The 20,154-nt window shown below is 47.7% G+C and overlaps 1 protein-coding gene across 2 annotated transcripts in view; it reads right to left on the bottom strand.

Moving 5' to 3' along the window:
* MAP1A (microtubule associated protein 1A) overlaps window positions 1–20,154 on the bottom strand; it is a 124,609-nt gene that overhangs the window by 31,924 nt on the left and 72,531 nt on the right. Inside the window, exon 1 of one of the 2 annotated variants that reach the window (XM_054042272.1) lies at window positions 15,906–15,961. The exons of the other annotated variant lie outside the window; for it this stretch is intronic. The gene's annotated coding sequence lies outside the window, so the exon portion shown is untranslated. Of the gene's footprint in view, window positions 1–15,905; window positions 15,962–20,154 lie in introns of those variants that run through there. 2 annotated transcript variants of the gene reach the window in all.

Below are 20,154 nucleotides of genomic sequence, written 5' to 3'. Positions count from 1 at the left end.
TGTGGCTTTTGGAGAGGTTTGCAGCAGCCTCTCCCATCTTTTCTCTTGAAGAAACTCAGGTGCTCAGAGCCCACACAGGTTGAGGGATGAGAGAGAGGTGGAAGAGCACTACAAGGATACATCTAGCTCAACCCCTACTGGTGCAGGGCATGATTGTTCACTTCAGTTTGTTCTCCAAGCTTCAGTCCCAGTTTTTCAAGTGATGGGACTCTATACTCTTCCCTGGGGACACGGACACAGGCACACCCTGCCCCAAATTGCTCACAGTCTAAATAGACAAAACAGACCAAGGGTGAGAGAAAGGAAGGGTTCTCTCATTTTTACAGATAGGGAAATGTAAAATTTAATGGTCTTCCATCTGGATCCCTTTCACTGTCAGCTGTATTTCTGGAAACCCTAAAGTTTCCTTTGATTAATTTCAACCCATTCCCAGAGTTTACATGTCTTGGACCTCCCCAAATAATTCTTCTTCCTGCTTGGATTTTACCTCCTCTCTAAACTTGAATGTGTTTTTCACACTCTTCTCAGTGTCTGGCCAGATGATACATATCAGAAACTCTTTTGATCTTCCCTTTCAGTTTTGTTGCTCTTCTGGGATTGAGGTGGCTAGACCCACAGAGAAAGCAGCACATCACCTTTGTCCCAGGACATTATGCCCCAGCACATGAGGCCCAAATGTACTGGGGTTATTTGACAGCTGCAAGCAGTGGATGTGTTATTCTTTGACTTTAGCAAAGCTTTTGATACGGTCTCCCACAGTATTCTTGCCGCCAAGTTAAAGAGGTATGGGCTGGATGAATGGACTATAAAGTGAAGAGAAAGCTGACTAGATCATCGGGCTCAACAGGTAGTGATCAATGGTTCCATGTCTCGTTGGCGGCCAGTATCAAGCGGGGTGCCCCAAGGGTCGGTCCTGGGGCCAGTTTTGTTCAATATCTTCATTAATGATCTGGAGGATGGCATGGATTGCATCCTCAGCAAGTTTGCAGATGACACTAAATTGGGAGGAGTGGTAGATATGCTGGAGGGTGGGGATAGGATACAAAGGAACCTAGACAAATTAGAGGATTGGGCCAAAAGAAATCTGATGAGGTTCAACAAGGACAAGTGCAGAGTCCTGCACTTAGGATGGAAGAATCCCATGCACTGCTACAGACTAGGGACCGAGTGGCTAGGCAGCAGTGCTGCAGAAAAGGACCTAGGAGTTACAGTGGACGAGAAGCTGGATATGAGTCAACAGTGTGCCCTTGTTGCCAAGAAGGCTAACGGCATTTTGGGCTGTATAAGTAGGAGCATTGCCAGCAGATCAAGGGATGTGATCATTCCCCTCTATTCAGCATTGGTGAGACCTCATCTGGAGTACTGTGTCCTGTTTTGGGTCCCACACTACAAGAAGGATGTGGAAAAATTGGAAAGAGTCCAGCGGAGGGCAACAAAAATGAGTAGGGGGCTGGAGCACGTGACTTATGAGGAGAGGCTGAGGGAGCTGGGATTATTTAGTCTGCAGAAGAGAAGAAAGGGTGTGGGGGGGATTTATTAGCTGCTTTCAACTACCTGAAAGGGGGTTCCAAAGAGGATGGATCTAGACTGTTCTAAGTGATACCAGATGACAGAACAAGGAGTAATGGTCTCAAGTTGCAGTGGGGGAGGTTTAGGTTGGATATTAGGAAAAAAAATTTCACTAGAGGGTGGTGAAGCATTGGAATAGGTTACCTAGGGAGGTGGTGGAATCTCCTTCCTTAAAGGTTTTTAAGGTCGGGCTTGACAAAGCCCTGGCTGGGATGATTTAGTTGGGGATTGGTCCTGCTTTGAGCAGGGGGTTGGACTAGATGACCTCCTGAGGTCTCTTCCAACCCTGATAGTCTATGATTCTATGATAAGAGTCAATGGGCAAGGCTGTCATACTAACAGTGATGGGATAGGCCAGAGGTCAATGAGAACATAAGAACAGCCATATGGGTCAGACCAAAGGTCCATCTAGCCCAGTATCCTGTCTACCGACAGTGGCCAATGCCAGGTGCCCCAGATGGAATGAACAGAACAGGTAATGACCAAGGGATTCATCCCCTGTCGCCCATTCCCAGCTTCTGGCAAACAGAGGCTAAGGACACCATCCTGCCCATCCTGGCTGGTAGCCATTGATGGATCTATCCTCCATGAAATTATCTAGTTCTTTTTTGAACTCTTTTATAGTCTTGGCCTTGACAACATCCTCTGGCAAGAAGTTCCACAGGTTGACTGTGCGTAGTGTGAAAAAATACTTCCTTTTGTTTGTTTTAAACCTCCTGCCTATTAATTTCATTTGCTGACCGCTAGTTCTTGTGTTATGAGGAGTAAATAACACTTCCTTATTCACTTTCTCCACACCAGTCATGATTTTATAGACCTCTATCATATTCCCCCTTAGTCATCTCTTTTCCAAGCTGAAAATTCCCAGTCTTATTAATCTCTTTTCATATGGAAGTTGTTCAATAACCCTAATAATTTTTGTTGCCATTTTCTGAACCTTTTCCAATTCCAATATATCTTTTTTGAGATGGTGCGACCACATCTGCACGCAGTATTCAAGTTGTGGGTGTACCATGGATTTATATAGAGGCAATATGATATTTTCTGTCTTATCATCTATCCCTTTCCTAATGATTCCCAACCTTCTGTTCGCTTTTTTGACTGTGGCTGAACATTGAGTGGACGTTTTCAGAGAACTATCCATAATGACTCCAAGATCTCTTTCTTAAGTGTAACAGCTAATTTAGACCCCATCATTTTATATGTATAGTTGGGATTATGTTTTCCAATGTGCATTACTTTGCATTTATCAACACTGAATTTCATCTGCCATTTTGTTGCCCAGTCACCCAGTTTTGTGAGATCCTTTTGTAGCTCTTTGCAGTCTGCTTGGGACTTAATGCTAAATCACAAAGCTAGATGAGCAGAGAAATGCAGCAAAGATAGTCTCTGAAACGTGTAGGAACAAGACTATGGAGGGTTCTAAAATGAGGGCGATTTTGACCTGGATCCAGAAATGAATAAAGAGTCACTGGTGTTTGAACATGGGGATATTATTATGTGCATGGTACTTTGCAGAGCTTTAATGATGATGATGACTGTTAAGTATTTCTATTGTGGTGGTGCCTAGAGGTCGCAGTCAGGATCAGAGCCCCTTAATGTGGTCAGAAACAGATCCTAACCCAAAAAGCTTAGAGTCTAAAAAACAAGACAAATGGTGGGAAAACAGGATACAACATACAAGCAGAGAGAGGACCTATTCTGACCCTCGTGCAGGAAAGCATTAAGTATGTGCTAAAGTCCCACTAAAGTCAATGCTTTCCTAAACTCAGGCTAGGTGGTAGTGCTTTGTCCAAGTAGCACTGTACACCGTGAGTCTAGAGAGGTGGCATGTAGGAATGTCACAGAGAAAAAAGAAGCGAGAAGAGATGACATTGTTACCTAGCAGCTCTGTGTTCTTGGGGAACCAGGGCGCAGTACCCAGCCTGTCTGACTCATGAAAGACCTCCCCCCCACCACCACCCCCAGCCTCTGCTTGAACCAAATCTGCATCAGAAGAAAGACTTACAAAAAGCAATAAAAAGGCCGTGGGAGACACACCTAAACCCCTGGGATAAGGATGACAGGATTAAGGAAACTCCCCCAGCTGCATGGAAGATGGGACAAGGAGGTATCTCCATTAGCATCCAGAATGGAGAACAGAGATTCCAAGGCAATAACCACATGGAACTCTGGGACCAGAAAAGTAAGGAAGCATTGCATGATGGGGGATCTCTGCTCCAGATGTTAATGAACCCACACCTGCACACACCCAGCTCAGCTGTTATCAGACCAATTCTAGTAATAAATCCTTCAATGGAATTCAAAATAGTGAAACTCCCTAATTGCATTTTGAGTGCCCTCCAAGGAACACCACCCAAAGCCAGGAATGATCAGCTCCCATGGACTAGCCTGAACAAAACAACTTTGGTATATTCCCTTGTTTACACATAAACAAATCTAGTGTTCTCCCTTGAAGCATTGTTGTTTCTCTACAAAAACTCCTACCTATGCTCAAGTAAGTGCTCTGATGCCTGGATCCAAAATCTGCATCAGTTCCATTGGGACTTCATCTTCTTCTGACTGATCGTGCTGGGAGCTCTGCCTGACTCCAGCACTCCGGACCCTCAGCTACCACCACTACCTGGGACCCCCGATCGATTCAAGCTTTACGGTGTGGTGAGACCCCATCTCCCTCTCTCTCTCTTTCTCTCAGCTCATGCTGTTTGACTAGTCTGTCTCACTTTTTTGTTATAGACCATTTTAAAAAAGCAATTCAATGACTCAGCCATTTGAGAACAACTGTTTTAATCTCCCTTTTATTAATGAGCCAGCCTTTTTGCCTCATTCCCCACCCTTCTGGTGCTTGTTAAAACCCTCTCACACCCTTCCTCCCTGTGGCAGCATTAGCTGTGTCTGTTGCAACCTTCATCTTTTCCATGAGACTCTACCTTGTCTGGTTGCCTCCTACTCCTCCAGTCCCATGATAGGTGTTTACTGACCTTGAGGGGATCATGTTGGCCATTGCTAGCTCCTTATATTGTTCCTTTTCAGTGGAATTGTATCCACGATGTGTTGCCAATATCTTAACAAGGGGATCCCACAAAAATATCCCTCTTAATCCTGAAATAAATTCCATGTGCCAGGTTACAGTAGGCAAATGAAATAATTCATTGTTTTTGCATTTAAGCAATGACACTTTCTTATCAGCAGAACCAAGAAATGCTGCAACACAACTGTGCAACATTTCTTGATAAAGATGTACTTGGCTGGGAATATTACATTTTGCTCCTGAGTGTTTTGATGGTACAACTCAGGATCCATCTTGTTTCATCTGAAGTGTAAGGTGGGGTGAGAAGCTTGTAGAATGACCAATAAGTGTCCCTCCCATAGGGATCTTTTTTTTTTTAAATACAGGTACCTGTCCCCTGATGAAATCTGGTGCTTTACTGTGCTCTTCAACAGTATGGTTATGATCCTCACATATAAGCTCTCTCTTGCAGGAAGGATTTAGCTGTATCAATGGAGGGGATGATTACACTGGTCTACAATTTTTGAGAAGTCGTCTGCTTCAGAGTTAAAATGTGCTATTTATTATGTATTTTGATGTGCTGAATTCAAATATGACAATTAAAACAACTGATTGGCTACTGTTTCTAAGATATTTAAGTTTTTACATTTTATGTCTATGTATATTGTGTAGATAGTAGAGTTTTAATCATAAATTGTAAACCTAGGTCTTTTCATGTATTTATGGCTGCTTTACATGATAATATCTCACCTGTCCTGTTTATGTAACACTTTAAAAATCAGCAAAAGGTTTATATAAATAAAATTTATTATGAAACAAAAGGCAAAAAACTATTATGTACATAGTTTAGTCCTATTCAGTGTCTACTCGGCGCTTCTTGGCTTGTCTCTTGTATTCATTAAATGGAGCATCTCTTGTCACTGTCCAGCAATAGTCTGCAAGCATTGATGGGCTCCATTTGCCCTGATAGCGTTTCTCCATTGTTGCAATGTCCTGGTGAAATCGCTCGCTGTGCTCGTCGCTCACTGCTCCGCAATTCGGTGGAAAAAAACTAGATGAGAGTGCAAAAAATGTATCATTAGTGACATGTTCCAACCAAGGCTTTTGTATGCCTTGAGGAGGTTTTCCACCAACAACCTGTAGTTGTCTGCCTTGTTGTTTCTGAGAAAATTTATTGCCATTAACTGGAAGGCTTTCCATGCCATCTTTTCCTTGCCACGCAGTGCATGGTCAAATGCATCATCTCGAAGAAGTTCACGAATCCGAGGACCAACAAAGACACCTTCCTTTATCTTAGCTTCACTTAACCTTGGAAATTTTCCACAGAGATACTTGAAAGCTGCTTGTGTTTTGTCAATGACCTTGACAAAGTTCTTCATCAGCCCCAGCTTGATGTGTAAGGGTGGTAACAAAATCTTCCTTGATTCAACAAGTGGTGGATGCTGAACACTTTTCCTCCCAGGCTCCAATGACTGTCGGAGTGGCCAATCTTTCTTGATGTAGTGGGAATCTCTTGCACGACTATCCCATTCGCAGAGAAAACAGCAGTACTTTGTGTATCCAGTCTGCAGACCAAGCAAGAGAACAACAACCTTCAAATCGCCACAAAGCTGCCACTGATGTTGGTCATAGTTTATGCACCTCAAAAGCTGTTTCATGTTGTCATAGGTTTCCTTCCTATGGACTGCATGACCAACTGGAATTGATGGCAAAACATTGCCATTATGCAGTAAAACAGCTTTAAGACTCGTCTTCGATGAATCAATGAACAGTCTCCACTCATCTGGATCGTGAACGATATTGAGGACTGCCATCACACCATCGATGTTGTTGCAGGCTACAAGATCACCTTCCATGAAGAAGAATGGGACAAGATCCTTTTGACGGTCACGGAACATGGAAACCCTAACATCACCTGCCAGGAGATTCCACTGCTGTGGTCTGGAGCCCAACAGCTCTGCCTTACTCTTGGGTAGCTCCAAATCCCTGACAAGGTCATTCAGTTCACCTTGTGTTATGAGGTGTGGTTCAGAGGTGGCGGATGGGAGAAAATGTGGGTCCTGTGACATTGATGGTTCAGGACCAGAAGTTTCATCCTCTTCCTCTTCTGACTCAAGTGGGAATGATGGTGCAGCAGGAACCGGCAGTCCTTCTCCGTGGGGTACTGGGCGTATAGCTGATGGAATGTTTGGATAATGCACAGTCCACTTTTTCTTCTTTGACACACCTTTCCCAACTGGAGGCACCATGCAGAAGTAACAATTGCTGGTATGATCTGTTGGCTCTCTCCAAATCATTGGCACTGCAAAAGGCAAAGATTTCCTTTTCCTGTTCAACCACCGGCAAAGATTTGTTGCACAATTGTTGCAGCATATGTGTGGGGCCAGGGCCAACTCCAGGCACCAGCCCACCAAGCATCTGCTTGGGGCGGCGCCTGGAGGCGGGCGGCATGGCGGGGCGCTCCAGCCCGAGAGCAGGGCCGCAACTGGGCTCGCCGCCTTACCCGTGGCGTTCCCGCCGCCGGGGAGAGCGGAGCCACAGCGGGCTCGCTGCCCTCCCCCCCCCGTACTCTGGCCGGTCGGGGAGAGCGGGGGGCCCCGGCCGGGCTTGCTGTCCTCCCCCCGGCGCTCTGACCGGTCGGGGAGAGCAGAGAGCCGCGGCGGGCTCGCCGCCCTCCCCCCAGCGCTCTGGCCGCCGGGGGCTCTCCACTCTCCCCCCGGCGCTCTGGCTGCCGGGGAGAGTGGAGAGTCCCGGCCGGGCTCTCCGCCCTCCCCCCGGTGCTCTGGCCGCCGGGGGCTCTCCGCCCTCCCCCTGGCGCTCCGGCCGGTCGGGGATTGCGGGCCCGCGGCTGGGCTCGGCGCCCTCCCCTGCCGCGCTGGGGTGGGGGAGGGGAGCGGCGGGTGGCTTTTTTGCCTAGGGCAGCAAAAAAGCCAGAGCCGGCCCTGGTGGGGCCCACCTCTTGTCCTGATCTCCAATTTTGCAGCCAAAATAAAGGTGATAGGCTTTCTTAACCATAGTGGTTATACTGCGCTTTTGTGATGCAAAAGTCACTTCACCACAAACATAGCAGAAGTTATCTGCACTGTTCACACAAGTATGAGGCATCTCTGCTCACTGGCTAAACAGAAATGTGTCCCTTTGCAAAATCAAACACTGACAAATAAAAGAGCATGACACTGTATGATTTCTAGAGCTGATATAGGGCAATTTGTTCAGCAGAGTGATGTAAGCTTCGTTATGATTGCATCATCTATGACTTCTAGGAATAACATGATGCAATTCATATCATGTATGACGCAATACCAGCTTCAGATTGCATCATTCATTGTTTTGCCTAAAAAGCAAGTACTGTCCAAACCCAGTCATAGATTTATTCATAGATCCAGTCAAAGATGTATTTTAGTCATTTCTGGTTTAAATTGAGATCCCTTCCCTTTATAACTCACTTATCCTCCGCCATTCCCAAGTCAAGGGTCGTATATACTGACCCAATAGCATATCTTGAAAACTAGAGCCAATCAACAATTTTAAGCATCATTTTCGTTCTCAGTGACCCAGAATTAGTAAAGTTTGACTACATTTATTTCAGAAGCATTTTGGCTGTAGAGCAGTGTTATCAGAAGCAGGGAAATCACCCCAAGTTTCCCTCTTGTTGCTTAATGCATTTTGGAGACTGTTCAGATGCCCCAAGACTCATTCCCACTCATGGATGTTAATACTTCCTCATACTGCTCCCTCCTCACTAGCTTTTCTTATCTCCAAGCCTCTCATCCTGCTGCATTCTGGGAACTCTGCAGAATGCACTATGCAGAATGTCATCCACATCTAAAATGAAGCCAATAAATTAACCATGGCAGAAGGAAAGAGAAACATGAGGGCCCACTTCCCTCAGTTACCAGCCTCTGACTTGACACCATCTATCCTCTGCCTCTGTCATTTCTTCCAACTTTGCATGCTTGGATTTTGGGTGCCACCCTGCATGGTCTAGATTCCTGGGGTTTGATTTACAGCCTGATGTGCAAGGCACCCTTTCACCTATGTCTACAAACTTATATACATGCGCATAGCACTTGGGTCACCCATGTCCATTCTATTAGCAAATGCCTTGTTATTCTGTGTTCAGTATTGAAAATGTGTCAGCCGGAGAGAACCAGAGGTGCTCCCTCAAGCCCGCATAGCACTGGGTTCACCCTCCCCCATGCATCACAGTGGGGACAATGGACCTAAGTCTATGCCTTTCATCAGGCATATACATACAGCTCTGCAAACCTTCAGATATCCACTTTATATCTGTGGATATCTATGGACCATGTTTGTGGATCGTGGATGGATGTGGATCCAAATTTTATAGCTAGAGCCCTGCAAATCTGCGGATATCCGTTTACATCTGTGGACATCCACGGACCATGTTTGCGGATCACGGATCGGATGCAAATACAAATTTTGTATCTGTGCAGGGCTCTACATATACATCCCCCTGCCTCATACGGAGCTATGCCAGCCCTCCCTTCACAACAGGTGGACTCACTTTCCTCATCCTCTCTGAACATGCTGGCTCCCCCCACTGCATTAGTCAGCACTCAAATCTAGCCCTGATCTTAGATCCACTCACCTGCACTGAAAAAACAACGAGGCGTCCTTGTGGCACCTTAGAGACTAACAAATTACTGACACCATATGTTGCAGATGCTGCTGGAACAATGGTGCCCCATAATCTGTCCTCCCCTATTGTGTCCCAGACAGATTAGGTGAGTGGAAACCAGGTGGCAATAGGCTGTTTCTTCCTCCAAGTTTGATGTCATCCCCAGATTTGACTATGGGGGAATTTACACCAAAGAAACACATGACAAGGAGCAACCCTGAGCAGGCATGACAGAGTAGCATGGTATTGGGCACAACATAAATGTCTGACAGCCAGCCACATGGAACCCAGCTACCATAGTGCTCAGACACCATTGCGGTGGGCCCACTATCAGAACCTGAAGAGAGCCACACAAGGGAAAAAGAGGGCTTAGGATTCTATTGGGTTTGTTTTTTAGTTAGGTGGTAAAAATACCTCTAGAACAGGAGTTCTAAACTTTATTGCACCGTGACCCCCTTCTGACAAAAATTTCTACATGACCCCAGGAGGGGGGAACCAAAGCTTGAGCCCACCCGAGCCCTGCCGGCTCAGGGGAGGGGAAGGCAAAGCCAAAGCCCAAGCCCCACCACCCCAGAGCGGGGAAGCCAAAGTCCAAGAGCTTCAGCCCCAGGTGGGGAGCCTGTAACCTGAGCACTGCCACCCAGGGCTGAAGCCCTCGGGTTTTGGCTTTGGCCCCAGGCGGTGGGGCTTGGGCTTCGGTACCAGGTGATGCGGCTTGGGCTTCACCTTCAGCCCCATGGCCCAGCAAGTCTAACACAGTCCTGGTGACCCCATTAAAATGGGGTCCTGACCCACAGTTTGAGAACCCCTGCTCTAGAATCATTCAGCAAGACCTGGACTGGACTAAAAGTGGCAGGGAAGCATCACTGCTTAGAGGCTGACAGATGCTTCACCCGCTAGGGCAGACCCCCCGGGGAGAGTCACTGCTTTAGATAGAGGTACAGTACCATACTGCAGCCATACACTATGACCTGAACTCCCAAACCTCATGGAATTGCTCCACCGTCATCCTCCTCTTCTCTGAATGAAGATTCTGCCATCTAGGTGAATTTCCCTGGATACCTAACTTCACATTTCCTGATCCCGAAGTCATAATCCATTTGTGTGCGCCCATTTCCCCAAACCTCTCCAAATCTTCCTGCATGGGGTGAAGTCTCCATCTGAACTCTGTATTGCTTGTAAATATCCAGACCTCACAACTAGTTCTACTTTCAACGGCTCTTAAATGTGTTATAAATTGCATTAGGTCCCAGCCCTGGGCAAGGGGTCCCCACTTATTACTCCTCTGCATGAGGACTCACTGCCATTAGATTGTACACCGCACTTCCTGCCTATCAACTCTCCAGCCATCTCATTGTCTTACTGCTGATGCCTATATCTGTAATCTCATTTGATATCCACCTATGTGTATCTTGCAAAAGGCTCCAGGTGAACGTAAACCACTGATCCAGCTATCACCTATATTCTGTGTTCTTCCTCCAAAGATTGCAATCAGTTGTTTGAATTGATCTTTTTCTCATAAGCTCTGGGCAGAACTCCCATTTCTATCCAAGTTTATCCATAAGAAGCCATTTCAGGAGGCCTCCAGGAACACAGCTGACCAGCCTGTAATTATTGGCTTCTCTCCCGCTTCTCCTTTTAGAGATTGGTATCACAAGTGTCTTCTGAAAGGCTCAGACACCAGTCAAGCAACATACAAAAATAAAGATGCTAAGGGCTATTCTGTTCTAGTTTTTAATCATCTAAGATTCTGTGTTGGATCCCATCTGTTACAAACAGGGGTGAGGCACTTGGATCAGGATGCATGAAAGAAAGTTCAGAAAGGGCAGGTGAAAAGGGAATTTAGGCAAAAATCTTTTTAGGAATTATCAAGACCATTAGAAAAAGCAAATGACCTGGACTTGCCAAAAAGCAAGGCAATATCTAATTGGTATGATCTATTTGTATGTATGGTACATTATGATAAACAGACATAAGCCTCCACAAACTGGATCTCTGCCTTGAAAAGAATAGCAAGAACTTCCCTGGGGGCACTAGTGCCTAGATACAGGAACCGGCTGCTCAAGGAAATGTACTAGAAACTGCAAACTCATTGTGCATCACTAATGGCAGCTTCGGAGAAACCGTACTGTCCTGAGATCAGAATTCAGCTTGTGAAGTGTGTGTTACTGCATGGGGTGGGGTGTCTCTTTATTTAATACTGTTAATGTCCACCCTAATGATGAACTGGACCCCTCTCCTTCTCAGAAGAAAAGTGTCCATAAGACAGACTAGTTTGTGCTAGATGAATATCTTCAATAAAAACAATTTGTTAAACCAAAACCTTGAAGCATTTAACTAACAAGAGCCCACATCTCAGGTAACTGGAGTTAGCAGATAGACTCAGGCTTCCCAAAAGCCCTTTACACTGGCTCGTCTTCTCCTCCAGCACTGGGCTTTATTCTGTACTCCAGTTAGTGCTGACAGAAGACAGCAGAAATGCCTCACGCTTTAGTAACAATAATCATCCAAGGTCCTTCTCCAGCACCTTCCCTCCGAGGCACTCAAAGGCCAGAGACAGGCCTCTGATGTTAGTGGGTCACCAAAGTGAGTTAGGAGCACATGGCCCACTGAAAGTCAGAGGGACTTGTGCTCCCCTAAGTCACTAAGGGTAGGTCTACACTACTCGGTAGTTCGGCGGCAAGCAAATCGAACTTCTGGGTTCGACTTATCGCGTCTTGTCTGGACGAGATAAGTCGAACCCGGAAGTGCTCGCCGTCGACTGCGGTACTCCAGCTCGGCGAGAGGAGTACCGTGAAGTCGACGGGGGAGCCTGCCTGCCACGTCTGGACCGAGGTAGGTTCGAACTAAGGTACTTTGAACTTCAGCTACGTTATTCACGTAGCTGAAGTTGCGTACCTTAGTTCAAATTGGGGGGTTAGTGTAGACCTGCCCTTAGATGCTTTGGAAAATCCTTATTTGAAAGATGGGCCCAGCAAGTTTTAAAGGCCAGTTTCAGAGGTACTAAGTACCTGCGGCTCTCACTGACTGCAGAGGAGTTGGGGTACTCAGGCCCAGGATACACAAAGGTTGTTGAAGAGCTGGGCTCAGAGAGCAAACGTTCTGACTTTAGTCTGGAGCCACAAGACACTTTGGGGGGAATGAGGCATTCCCAGCAGGAGCACAGCCACTGTACGTTAATGAGTTAAAGAAGAAGTGTGTTCGAGAGGACGTAGACTCCACTCAGAAGGAAAGCATGTGTGTTTGTGGGAGGAATGCCGAGAATTCAGTCAGCAGCTCAAAGGGGATGCAGAGAGAAACTGGACACAAACTGGGAATTAGAATCAAAGTATCTTGGTGCCTCCCCCAGGGTTTCCTCCCAACAGCCACACAGCCTGTGCTGGAATTCAGGGCATGACAGAGGAATCAAATCAACTGCACATTTTTGTCTAATGAATTTTGAAACTATCTTTGGAAGAGAAAAGAACCCTCCTTTCTGATCCCAACAAACCCTCCCCAGAAACACTTGCAGTGATTCAACTCGCTCTTTTCTCTCCCTCATCTGCTGAGTCCACACAAACTGCCCAGTGGCCAAGGGGGTTCCCAACTGCTGCCCCATCCCCTGGCTCACAGGCCATCAGACAACAGGTCCAATCCCCATGAGCATCCCCAGGCAGCCTCTCACCTCCCTACTCAGTCCTTATGAAATACCCACTGGCGGAGGCCACACAGACACTTCCCCACACTAATAATCCTATGGACCATTCAAAGGCAGGCACACAGTAACACAGACCATCCACCAGCCAAGGGCTGCAGGCAGATTCCCCCTGTTGTTTTCATAATCTGTTTCCAGACAGACACATCACTTTTTCTTTACTCAACAGTTTCCCCTTCCTTTTGTGAGGCACAGCGACCCTGGGCAGCTCACTAAGAGGAAGACTGTGCGCAAAGAACACAAGACAGTCTCCTACAGGAGTTAATGTGCCTGAAAAATCCCTCAGCTGAATTCTGCATATGCCTCCCATGCACCACCCACTGTCCAGAGCCCTTAGGCCAATATCCACCATGCCCACTCCAATCCCACTAGACCAGCCACAGCTGCAGTCCTGGTGCACATCCCCTCCCTTGCTTTTACCTGCCTGTACTGGCCATTCACCACCCATAGGCCCTGTGCTTGAATTGTTATACATACCCCATCCCCCCACACCTGCTAAGGATACAGCTCCCTGGTCAATGCTGTGCTCATGGCACTGACATGGGGAGGAGCAGCAAATGGGGCTGTGCTCTGATGCTTCACCTCAGGAAATTCTTCTCATGGATGCTTTGGCCTGGGAAGGAACAATTCCAAACCCATGCATCTTTCTGTGCCCACACAGACTAACTGGGGCACAGGAGTGCCTACTCATCTCCCAAGGGGCGGATGAAAGGAGCTCTGCCTATGTGTAATAACGTCTATGTGAGAGGAGGAACATTCAGCTGAACTGCAACCATGGGGCAGTGGGGGAAGAAGGGGAGCAGCACCAGTCTCCTTGCAGCAAGAGGGACCCCCCTAACCCATCAGGCCCTGCGGACAGAAGATGGGACCCTGGTCTGCCTGGAATGATGCCTGGCCTGGGGGGCTTTTCCCAGTGGGATCAATGCTGTTTGGGAGTGGGATAAAGCCTGTCCCTGAGATCAGAGTGTTTGAACCAGAAAGCTTGTCTTTTCTGCAGTCAGAAGCCAGCAGGCGCCAGCTGCAGAATTTGCCGCAGTATACGTGTGTGTGTGTGTGTGTGTGTGTGTGCGCGTGTGAGTGAGTGTGCAGCAGCCAAACTCCTCCCCTCCAGCCTCCTCGCTGTGTGATAAATGTGTCTAACTCCCTCCCTTCTTCCCTGCTCCCCTCCCACTCCAGTCCCAGCCTGATCAATCCCAGCCCCTCGCCCTGGCTCCCCTCCCCCACTTAATTAAGAAGTCTTTTGTTGACTTCACCAGACTTTCAATTGCTCCATCACTGTTCAGCAGGGTTTGCATCTCCCTCTTTACACTAACCCCACAACAGCAGCCTCTGGCCAGTGCTCATGGAGCCAAGCCTGCACCTGCCCCTTGCCCTCTGGTTCTGTCTAGACTAGGAGAAAAGCTTGTATTTAAAAATATTTTAACTGACACATTCTTAACAGTAGCGTTCACAGGGTTTAACACCTTAATAATATATTAGCTGGTGATGGTCAGTCAGCTTTGGACGTGCCCTGTGAAACTTGAGCCCTCCACTTTGCTGATGGGACAGCGGGTCGCCCCTGCCCTGTAACCTTGGGAATCCAGGACAGGAGCTGCATGCAAAGGGAGGGGCTCATCCAGTGCAGTGTCTGTGCTAAACGGAAGGCACAGCAGGGGCAGGGGACTAACAAGGACAAAGGCTGGGAGGACACAAGTGCTTCACTCTCTTCTCATGTCCAAGGAACTGAAAATCTGAACACTGTCATTAGCCTGGATACAGAGCTGGCAGGATACACACCCCCAGGACAGGAACATCAACTCCACACGCCCAACCACTTCATTCCTCTGTCTGGTGCCCTGGAAAGGCTGCATCACTCATACATTTCACAGGCAGCTTCCCCTTTTCCTCCCCCACAAACTGGAAGAGTTTGGATGCTTTCTGGCTTCCTGTAGTGGAAGAATGAAGTGTTGAATAGCTCCAAGCCAGACTTTAGTTAATGCGAGGATACTGCTGTGTGTGTGTGTGTGTGTGTGAGAGAGACAGAGAGAGAGAGAGCAAAGGGGGCTCCCAGTACCCCTTTCCAATCAATTAACAGCATTGCATTACATCTTAACACCCCCACCCCCTTCCTCATTAGCATTAGCCTCATTCCAGCATCAGCACCATACAGACACCTCAGTCACCAACTCTTGCCCAAGGGAGTGCCTGAGACGCCATGCCGCCCCCAGGTAGAGGACCAGCACACTACCCTCAGGCAAGGCAGTGCTGGCACAAGTTCTGATGCTGCAGCACACTCCAGGTTCCTGGCACTCAGTATTTTTCCCTGTGTCCTACCCTGTATTATCCATCCTGAGATATGTCTGAACCAGAGAGGCAAGTGCAGAGAACAGCTGAGCAGCCAGAGAATCCAGAGTCTCTCTGTCCCTGGGGCACTTGGGACAAGAGCAGCTGGCAAGGGGCGGGGTCCTCATATAAAAACTAGCTCTGCCTGCAGCCACCTTACCCTCTTGTCACTGTCCTTTTCTGCCCAGACTCCATGCAACATCCCCTGCCTTATTTCAGCAGATCAAATAGAGACATTGCATCTGCCAGAAATCACTGCAAAGGTCCCCCAGGAAGGGTGATGGCAGATCTCCCAACCACTCCTCAGCCACAGCAGGGTGAAACCCAGCCAATCCCATCCCTTGGGGATCAGACACGGCAGAGCTGGGGCAGTAGACAGGGTGGATCTCCATGTGCCACATATTATCCAGATTTCCTGTGAGCACCTCCAGATGGAAGGAACCCCTACCCAAACTGAGTCGTTTTGGTACCTCCAACCCTTAAGCAATCCAGCTGGGAGATAAGCAGTGTCACCCCAAGAATGAGGCCAATTCTGGCTGTCTCGATCCTGCCTGCCCGCCCCCTCCCCACCCCACTGGCTGGAGGTCTCCATTAACTCTCAGTCGCCCTCGAACACCCATTCACACCAGGCTGAGTGCCCAGGATGGGAAAGAGGAGTCTGCACGTACCATAGGGTCCTGGGGTGAGCAGCCCATGAAAGTAGCAGCCGCTGCTCAGGATGCCGGCAGAGTCACAGACACCAACGGGCTGCAGAAGGCAGCTGCTCTGTCAATGCAAATCGGGGGAGGAGCTGGCCAGCCTCTCTCTCTGACACCCATTCAACAATGCGCCAGGCAGACTTAACCCTCTCTGGGACAGTCCTCTCCCTCCCTCCCTCTCTCCCTCTCTCCCTCTCTCTCTCTCTCTCTCTCACACCCATCCATCCACACACCCACCCCTGGCCCCAGGCACCTCCAGCCATCCTGTTAACCCCCTGGGTACCAAGCCTGGCCCCAGGCACCTCCACACCATCCTGTTAACCCCTTGGGTACCAAGCCTGGCCCCAGGCACCTCCAGCCATCCTGTTAACCCCTTGGGTACCAAGCCTGGCCCCAGGCACCTCCACACCATCCTGTTAACCCCTTGGGTGCCAGAGCCCAACTCTACAAATGGCCACATATTCCTCGTTCATTAATGCCCTGGGTGCACCAACTCTCTGTTGCCCAAGAGGAGAGCTCTGATACCTCATTAGCAACATCAGAGCTTGCCCATGCCTTGAAATCCATGCAATTGGGTAAGGCTCCTTGCCCAGACACTTTCCCAGCTTATTTTATAAACATGTTTCTGACCCCCTGCAGGCAAGTTGCCACCTTGTTCAATGGAGGAAAGTACCCGCCCCACACTTGGAGGAGAGCCTGTATTTCAGTTATTCCCAAGTTGGGACGGGGCCTCATGTCATGCCCAAACTATACAGAAATCTCCTTAATTAGCATTTAAAATATTGGCCAATATTTTGGCTGCCAGGCACAATATCATCCATCCCAGCCAGATGGGGTTTATTAAAGTCCGACATGGCTCAGATAACTAAAGACAGTGAGTAGCTCTAATAATCGTACAGTATGAGGATCCTGACCCCTAAGCACTTCTGCCTTGGATGAAGAAGAGGCCTTTGATCACATGAACGGGGAGTACATGCTATAGACCCTCCAGAGCCTGGTTTCAGGCCTGTTTTTAGATGATGGGTTAAACTTCTATATAAGGACCCCACATCTCTAATCTTAACCAATGACGTAATTTCACGCTCATTTAACCTTCTCTGAGGTACCATATAGGGTTGTCCACTGTCCCTTCTTCTGTTTGATCTGGCCCTAGAGCCCATGAAGATCACTACAGGCTCTCACCCAAACATTCGGGTATTAAGATTGGCCCACTGGAGTACCATTAGATGGTATATGCTGATTCCCTTCTGTTTATAATGAACCTTGAAATCACAATCCCTGCCCTTCTTGCATTAATCCAATACCTTGGCTCACTTTCAGGCTGTAGCATTAACTGGGAAAAGTTAGAACGACTTTAGATTGCCTGGCTGCCTTTTAGCGGGGCTTTCTCCCAGTGGAATTTTCGTAGGCAGTCAGAGGCAGTTAAATACTTGGGGATACAAATAGCAAGAAACCTTAAAAAAACTGAAAAAATGAATTTAGCTGGCAGAAAACACCAATCAACGGCAAGCACATTCACTGAGCGGGGGGGGGGGGGCAGGGGGGTTAATCCAGTTCAGATTAATGTTTTACCTAGATGTTTATACATTTTGAGTGGGCTTCCTGTCATCATCTCACCATTCTATTTTTAAAGATTTAATAGGATTATCAAGACTTGTTTATGGGGCCTAGCACAACACCCCAGACTATCTTGGAGGAAGCTTCAGCTCCTCCCCATTGGCAGTAGCTTCAGACTCCCAGACCTTCATAACTATTATGTTGTCTGTCTCATGTCCAGGTCTCTCTCAGTTTGCAACACATAAACAACAACATCCCTTATGGATGGGGATTAAAAGAAAATGAATTAAATCAATCCTCCTGTTGGGATCCTTATCCTACCCTACAGAGAAAAAGAAAATGCCCTCTGTAATGGCCACCAGGAGAGTATGGACCATTTTGACCAACAGATTCCACTTTCACTCTTCACACCATATAAAGCCACTACATGGGGTAATAGTGACTTACAGATTGGCAACCCACCAAACATACGGAGGGAATGAACAGAAAGAGTTAGAGTCCTCTCTCAATTGGTTGGTGATGGGGGAATGGTTCATTCGAGGTGTTACAGCAGTATAAGCTACAGCAGTATTGCAATATATACTGCTAAAACCTTTCCTGACCTATTACTTTGGCCCAACACCCTGAGACTACCTGACATCCCTGAAGTACAGAACAGTAGAGAAGCTCCACAAACTTCCCAGACCCCTATATCTACATATATGCTTTTCTGATGGAAAAGGTCTCTAATTTCTGAAGTGATCACTAAATCCTCAAATCAGAGTCATAGAGTTTAGGGCCAGAAGTGACCACCAGATCAACCTGTCTGACCTCCTGTATATCACAGACCATCAACACCACCCAGCACCCACACACTAAACTCAACACCTGAAATCAGACCAAAGCATTATAACCCAGGAGACTAGGCTGTTATCAGCCACAGGCAGAGAATCGAAGAGATTGAGGTGCACCAATGTTAAGAGTCCCCACAAAGGCAGGGAGATGATTGAGATATACCAGATGATCTTGGCAAGTGACCCGCACCCATACACTTCAGAGCAGGGCCGGCTCCAGGGTTTTGGCCGCCCCAAGCAGCCACACAAAAAAAAAAAAAAAAAAGCCGTGATCGCGATCTGCGGTGGCAATTCGGCGGAAGGTCCTTCGCTCCTAGCGGGAGTGAGGGACCGTCCGCCGAATTGCCGCCGAATGGCTGGACCTGCCGCCCCTGTCCGGAGTGGCCGCCCCAAGCACCAGCTTGCCAACCTTGCCAATGTGCCTGGAGCCGTCCCTGCTTCAGAGGAAGGTGAAAATCTCCCAAGGTCACTACCTATCTGACCTGAGGAAAAAATCCTGCCTAGTCCAACATATGGTGATTAGTTAGACCCTGAGCATATGAGAAAGAGCCAGCCAGCCAGGCACTTGAGAGAGAGACAATGCTTGGTACCACCTCAGAGCCCTGACCCTCCCTGTCCAATGTCCCATCTTAGCCATGGTTATCCCTGATGCTTCAGAGGAATGAGATTTAAAAAAAAAAAGGGATAAAGTGCTAGATTGTCTTTTAAAAAGCTCCACAATGGTCAATTGTATTGCACAATGCAAAACTTGCTTCTAGAGACGTATGTTAACATTTAATTCAACAACAACAGAAAGTATTTAGAATGTACTAGACACTGCACAGGCTACATAAAATTAAAGCTCTTAACATAAGACCATAAGCTCTTCCTTCAGATAGAAGCTGACACTGTGGCAAAGATAAGGGCATACTCCTGCAAATGTTGTAGAAATATCCTCCAGTTAAACAGCTGTGGAAAGCAGTTGACACTAGAATTAAAATGATTTGGGGCTTTAGCAATCAAACATCGGTAGAGAACTACATTAAGATATTTACCCATGAAACGGGGCCTCTCATCTGCACAGCGTTAATGGTTCCTGAGAGAAGCTGTGATCATGAAGTGAATGATTTTACAGAGTTAGGAAAGTAAATCAATGCACAAAATAGAACAATGGTGTTCTGATCTCCCTGGCCTCGCAGCCAGACATCGAAAGGGTCATTGTCCTCTACAGGGATTAACTATGTACGTTTAAAGATTTCCAGGCTGCATTTTTACAAACATTAGACTGAGTTCCCGAAGGCCCACTGACAGGTCTAGATCTCCTGCTGCTTCCCCTTCTCCCTCCTTGACTCTTCACCCACTTCTTTTTCCTCCTGCTTTCATTCTTCTCCTCCCTGCCATGTCTGTGTTGTCCCCCATTAACTGTATAGGGTAGGGGGACTGGGCACTCCCTACTCCACCGGGTCGCAGCCCAAGGCCTTATCAGTGGTGAGTGTACTTGTCACTAGAACAGCAGGGATCCAACTGAAACATGCTGACTTAGTTCCTGATCCAATGGTTAGTCCCCCAGACAACTTCCTACTGTGTCTTCCAGGGGCATGGTCCACAGGTCGTCCATGAAGCTCCAGGTGGTTCTGAGGTCTCCTGGATATCTGTAGGAAGCTGACTATCTGCCTGGGTCTCGGAGGACTTGACCTCCGTGATCTTGGGCTTCAGCAGCTCTCAGGCGGGAACCTGCAATGTCCGTTCTCTCTTCGGCGGTCAGCCCTGACTGAGCTGGGTGATTTTGGCGGTGTGACTCATGACTTTTGCTCTCCTGAGGTTTGTGGTACTGGTAATGGTACCACAAA

Source organism: Malaclemys terrapin, chromosome 10 (assembly GCF_027887155.1).
Source record: "Malaclemys terrapin pileata isolate rMalTer1 chromosome 10, rMalTer1.hap1, whole genome shotgun sequence".
In the NCBI taxonomy this organism is placed as follows: domain Eukaryota; kingdom Metazoa; phylum Chordata; order Testudines; family Emydidae; genus Malaclemys; species Malaclemys terrapin.
This window is presented reverse-complemented; position numbering and strand designations above follow the sequence as displayed.